Below are 7,060 nucleotides of genomic sequence, written 5' to 3'. Positions count from 1 at the left end.
TGAGTTTTTGTTAATAAGTAGAAATGTATTTACTTGTATTTTGAGTTTGCTCAGCAGCTCTTTGACATAAGATTGTAAAACTAGAAAATAATAAATAAATATTAGATAATAAATAACAGAGAACAATATAAAACTTACAAAAGAGTATAGAAGAAAATTTAATAATAAAGCAATTGCCATTATGTATATATATACAAGTTAACTCCTTTCTATGGGCCATAAAATAGAGGAAGAAGGAAAAAGATTTAGAAAGAGAGGAAGAGTTGGTCGGTGACGTGGGTGAGGAAGTGAAGCGATAATACGGTAAGGGGGGTCGCAGAGTAGGCATGAATGTCCTCCGTCCAATCACAACTGATTGGACAACCTAAAAATCCCCTTTATTCCTGGTTGGAAGTCTCTTGTGCAGAGTCTCTGGAGAGCTAGAGAGAGAGAGAGAGTGAGAGAGACTCCCTGATTGGATTAACCGTCTAATCTCTAGGAAAGTGTACGGTTTGGCCACTAGAACGACGACTTAGTGTTATTAGAGAGAAACTATATCTAACTTATCTTCCACTCTAGGAGGCACCCACAATCACCTTGTACGGGACAGACAGACTTACCAACGTTTTTCCCATCAAACTATTGGCTAAAAAAAAACTTTCATTCTTTTGTCTCTAATCATTTTTAAAAGCTCAAAAAGAAAAGTTCATTTTCCCACTTTTTCCCCAATGGTTCAGTCAAGACTGTTGACGCCTTTGAAAATTCTTTAAAAATATCCTTTCCCTCTTCTTTTTAACTGGCGCTACAAGTCGCTAGCGCGAATCTTGGCCTCCTCTATCAAAGTTTGCCAGTTTTCCCGGTCCAATGCTGCCCCACCATCCAGTTTCGGACACCAAGGAGAGTACTTGCTTCCTTAGAAACACCATCACTCCATCGCGACCTTGGTCTGCCCACTCGTCGCGTACCACATATATATTTTCTTTTATTATTTTATATGGTATTTCCTCGGGATTCATTCTGGCTACGTGACCTGCCCAACGAAGGCGTCCAAGCTTCACCACACTCACCACGTCGACGTCCCAGTACAAACTCCTTAGTTCTGCAATAATTCTCCGTCTCCATGTTTCATCCTTTCCCTCACAAAATATATTCTTTTGGGGGGGATAATCTATTAACTTTCCCATTTTTCATTTGGGATATAATCAGGTTTTATAAGGTTTTCCTTTATTTTCAGAGAAGCTATAAGTATTGATTAGTTTTCCATCAAATTTAACTTTTCATCTCTAAAAACAATAAAACATTCTTCCCCCCTTTGATGAAAGTGTATCCACCTTCGTAGGCCTTCTGTGGAGGTCAAATGCCCACCCAAGCCCACGTTAGTCAGAAACTGTTACTCTCTTCGAGAGGAAGCCTTAGAGTTCCGTTTCCAAAACAATGTGCCTTTGTGTCATTCATTCATCTTTCAGTTCGGGGTTTCTGGACGCCTGGGATTGGATCAACTGTATGTAGATGGGTAATAGTCTTGGATATATCCTTCCTCCAAACATCTTCCCCCAGATGTTCTCTAGGATGAATCCCTTAGCCTACCTCTTAGCAAGATGGAGTAGGCGTATGATAGAGGATTTCTCTCGAATCCCTGCAGCGGGACAAGTCCTTATAACGCCTTTATTGGCCTGTTTCTAGGAGCTAGTTTGTCCGAAAGGGCACCATGACGTAGTTAAGATAGGATTTTGCCACCTTCTAATAATGTCCTAATTTACCAAATTCATAAAAACATAACTGAACTTTGCTAAGTTGACATTATTTTATGGTAGTTTTCAAGGATTAAGATTTTAAGGATCATCCTCGGCTAACATTGATTAGTTTCCCATCTAATCTTAACTTTTCATCTGAAACACCCTAAACAACAGGTGAACGTAAACTTGATGAAGTTATTGTAATAGAAAAGAAGTGTTTGTATGTGAATGCAATATCTATGGAAGTAATTGAATATACAAGAAGAATTTGTCTCGAAGAGTAATAAAGATTCATGGTTTTAATTTTAAACGGGCATCCCTTTTACTAAGAAACTAACAGTGGTGCAAATCTGTGGTAGAACTCCACCATATATACAGGGAATAAAAAGTATAAGTGCAAACTGAGTGAGAGATGAACATTAAGATCAATAGGGGCGGATAGCTAGAGAGATCTAACGACCGGATATGGTTCCCTCATCCATCTAATACGGTCAATGCGTCTTCGTTATGTCCACCAGCTAAAGGTTGATCTCCATTCCACGTCACTAAACTTCTTACTACACTAATCTTTACCAGTTTTCCAACTGAAGAAATCTACTAACTTATAAACTAGATTACGTAGCACCACATACTCAAAGATAATTTGGTACTTCTTTGACATATATACAATCATCCTTTCTTCTATTTCTAGTTTAAGTAAATGGTATTACGATCGAATCAGATGAATGATTACCGAAAAAAGAGAAATTCTTTCGATAAAGAAAATATGATTTTATCACTTCCGTTGCGATGGTTCAAGTCGAAATACGTCGACTAAGAGTGCGATATTTCTGAATAAAGTTTTCATTTTGTCTCGATGTTCTTCGTAACTTCCTGTGGCTAAGTAAACACATGAAGTCCTGTTCAAAAGAGGAAGTAAGGAGCTCCTTATCGCGTAAACTCTCCACTCTTACCTGATAGTTCGTTATAAACTCCTTGGATTGTTCCTTCATCCTCGCGTTCTCTTTAGGTACGTCACGAAAGCAGTAGTAAAAGTAAAGTAAAGTAATCGTCTATTTTTTCAGGCGGGGCTTAACGTCCAACTACCAATTAGGTGTCGTGGACGGAGGCGACTAGCAAACATACTTTACTGTAAAATTCTTTTATTAACCATTAAATAAAATCCAAGGCGTAAAGACCGGGAATCGAACCCAGTACCACAATGCTTATTAGCTTTGCAGGTCTAGCCTCTAACCGCTCGGCTACCCTTCGGAACGATACAGAAAGCAGTAGTAATTGAAGTAAAATAAGTCGTTTAAGTGATCAATCTATATTTTAAGGTTATAATCGAATCAAGGTTAAGAAGAATAATTTCAATAAAATGAGATAAAAAGTTAACTATAAAAAGAAATGTAGCGAAAAAGAGGAAGAAATAAAGCAATGGAAGAAGGAAAAAACTTAGCAATTCACTTAAGTGATATTGAAGATGAGAAGTATTTGGTAACGAAGAGTGTAAATCAGGATGGAGAAAGTGCTGATACTTGGTAATAGCTGGTCAAGAAGATGTGTGTGAAGATGTACGAACGCGTTGTGAAGATACAGAATGGGAAGCAGATACGCGGACATACAATCAAACAGATTGTGAACGTTAGTAGAAAGAGAGAGAGAGAAGAGCCCCGGTGTTTCTGCATTTCCACCATTTCATTCTCTCAAAGTAGTTCGGGAGTATGAGGGCCATTGAGGGCAGAAGAAGCAGAAGAGCAACATAGTTAGGAGCACGTTAATCCTCTTCTTCTTCTTCTTCTTCTTGTTCTTCTTCTAGGTTCTTACCTAACTCTTCTACGGGGCCTCCTTTAAAGAACACTATGGGGTAGTATAACTGGAGGGGCGAGCGCTATTTTGGTGAAAAAGAGGTTCTGGAAGTGGGGGGGGAGGAGTAAGAAGCGGATGGATACTTCTGTGTGTGGCAAGAATGATGCCTCAGCCACAACTATAACCTTTCCTTTTATCCCCTTCCATGCAGTCACCGGTGACCACTCTCTCTCCTCTCTTTCCTAAAGAGAAGTAGTTGGAAGCAACCCGGGCGTTTGCTAACCAAACCCCTGGACCGGCGGACTACTCTACCCGCTATGTACTAAACATTAATCTTATTTATGTGGCTACAAAACTGTGCAGTGGCCGCTCCCCACGGGGGGCCTTCGGGGGTGGCTAGCTGAAATGGCTGCTCAGATAGCCACCATACTTTTTCCCTTCTCCTCCATTTATTTCTTCTTTTCCTCTCTCCCTCTCTCTCTCTCTCTCTCTCTCATACTTCGCTGCTTCCAGTTATCGCCCTCTCCTTCGTACTTTCAACATTGACCATTTTGTGTTCTCACTATAGTTATATTGCTAACCTTTCTTACTTCTACCTTCTTCTTCAAGAAGTGCAGCAGACCCGAGGAAGAAACCTACCGAACTATGAAGGTATCGCGAATAGTCTGTTACATCACTTTCTTGTTCAACTATTTCTCTTACAACTTCTATGAAGAAATTATTGGAATTGTGGAGATGTAAGCGCGTGAGGCTTACACCCAGATGTGGAGGGGGGAAGATGACGTAAACGCAACTTCCCTTACGCGATATGTGCCCGAGGGGAGCACTGCAATCGATTATAATATGTAATACAAAGAAAATATATAACAATAGGAAACACTTACCTACGAAGTACCGGAAGCGAGCGCACACAGCATCTGCCAGGCGGTGAAGGATCTCTAAATAAGCGGTAGAAGGGAATAGGAACTATTAAGGAGCTTAGGTAAACAATTGAGTAGAGATGTGTGTGTGTGTGTATAATGTGTAGTTGAGCTCCTAGAAGCGTAAGAAATATTTGGGTTTAGGCCCAAACAGGTGCAACAGAATTGGGTATCGGGTTAAGCGGAAGAATGAAGGGTAATAGTGCACTAGATGCGGATGAGGAAGGGGTAAATAGTACAATCAATGCACTAGATGCGGATGAAGCGAAGTGCTAGCTATCAGCGGAAGTGAATCGTACTAGGCTGAGATGCGGTAAGAAGTACAACAACAGGCAGACTCGAGTGACGGAAGTAGACAACGGTGAAGCGTTGTGGCAGTAGCGGTACTTGAAGCGTACAGCAGTTCCTGGCGTAGACTCACGAACTGGTAGCTGCGTTGACTCTCAGATGCGTTATAGGCACGGGGTACACAATAAGATTTCCTTGGCAGAGCAAGAAGTAGTCGCGTGATGAAGCGGTGCGCTATGATGCGGGGATGCAGCGTTTGCGAACTAGATGTGAAGCATAGCAGAGCCGGACGTCAACTACTATGAAGCGGTATATACAGCGGACACGTATTAGATGTGAAGCAGAGCAGGGCCGGACGTCGTCGACTGACTACAAACGGATATAACAACTCCGTTTAGTGAGAATAGAGAAGGAGAAGGGTTTGATAGCGAGGGAACCTTAAAGAAACACAAACATAACTACAAAAGAGTAGAAAAATTATATATTTAGCGGCGACAAGAAAGGAAAGGATTATCGCGAAATAACGCGTAGTGCGAGAAAGGGAAAAATGAGAAAGAGACAGAAACAGAAGAAGGTGAGAGGGAAAACCGTCAAACGGTGCCGCCAAGATAGGGCGGCACACGCCTTTACGGGAGATTTACTCTTTTTTTTCTCTTAAGTTCTAAAAAGTGGTGTAATGCATCACAACTGCAACTCCAGAGAACGTTGAGTTCCAGCTTTGCTGGAAAACATCAAGAGAAAGAGGCAGTTTGAAAAAAAAAAAAGAGTCACGAAGCCTTTAAATGCGCTCTAAATAGGAAGTGTAATATCGGAAGAGCCATTAAGAAATGAAGAGGACGGAAGGCCATCCTAAGCAATTAGAAGAAATGTATTTAAGGGTGGTATATGTCCATCCAGCGGGAGGACCCAGCGGCCAGTAAGAGTTGTGGTGTATGGTTGGTAGCTTACGTCGTAAATTGGTCGCAATTCGTAACGAAGGTATGGCCATCTCTGTCTAGCTTTTAATACGAAGAGGGATGTTGTAACTGGGCAGAGATGTTTGCGGTTTATACCTGCCGACTATATGCGAGAGAGAGAGAGAGTGGGACAGATAGATATGCATTACATGTGTCCAAGCGAGAAGGAGCTAAGAGCGGAAGGAAGAAAGACCCCTCCAAGTAATAACCTTCTCTAATTATGAAGACAAATGTACCCCACTCCACGCAATGGTCCTGACCATCTACCCCCATACACAGGAAATTCCTCGTTAGCGTTCTAAATTACAAGAATTAATATTCACAGTTCTGCACCTCTCCACCAACCACAAATGCTGTACCAACTAAATTTTCCCTTACTCCTGATAAGCGGAAGTACTATAGGCAATCAAAACAAATTTCTGATATCGTATTTTACCGGAAGTTATGTTTTTAAGATCCCCCTTAGCCTTGAAAAAAAGGAAAAAAGGTTTTCCAGAAAATGAGGCAAATTCCTCAATAATTACTCCAGGATAGGTTGCTAGTTGCTACCTAATTACCTATTGGTACCTTCATTATTTCCTCTTTCTTTTTACCAAAAATATCCGCATTTGTATCATTTTAGATTAGATAATCGATCTCTGTAAATAAGGCAAAGAAAGTGTTTCCATCGTGCCAACTATTTGATATCTACTTTTTTAGCAAAAATATCCTGATTCCCGAAAAAGATTTTATAAGTATGTATACACAGGGTGATCCATTTAAAACGCACCAATCGCTGATAACTTTTTAGGAAAGCGGAATTTCAAGAAAACCCACGAAGTAAACTACATGTTTTTTTTTTTGGGTCTAGTTTTCAAATTTTTTACCCCTGATGCTGTATCTTCATGTTTGGCGGAGTTACGGCCAAAAACCCGATTGGGGTTTTATAAGGACCACTAGTTTTGACAATGATTATGAAAACTACATAAAAAAACTGACTGAAAAATGACGTTGATCCCGTTTCGATATCCCTAATATTTGTTGAGATATTTAAGATCAAAGTTACAATTTTATCTATTCATGAACGGTTTTCAATATTAACTTTCCACCAGAAATACACATTTTTGGAGGTCCTCTGACTACAGAAAATGTTATTGGTGACGCAAAGTAAAATAATAATAGTAATTGAAGATTTTAAAATATGTAGTGTAATGTAATGGTTGTGGGTGAATCAGGGATAAATTTGTTTTATAATAAAAAAAACGCTTAAGTTCAATTAAATCAAATCACCAGAGTTGTCTAAATTTTTGTATTTTTGTTGGCGTGATTTTATTTTTAGTTTGGGTGTACCAATTTGTCATGAAAAAAGGGTAATCAAACCCTGCAAACCGGAAGGACCATTTTCTTGTAT

The sequence above is a fragment of the Rhodnius prolixus genome, unplaced genomic scaffold (assembly GCF_049639745.1).
Source record: "Rhodnius prolixus isolate KJV_2025 unplaced genomic scaffold, Rpr scaffold_4, whole genome shotgun sequence".
In the NCBI taxonomy this organism is placed as follows: domain Eukaryota; kingdom Metazoa; phylum Arthropoda; class Insecta; order Hemiptera; family Reduviidae; genus Rhodnius; species Rhodnius prolixus.
Note: the sequence above shows the minus strand (reverse complement) of the source record.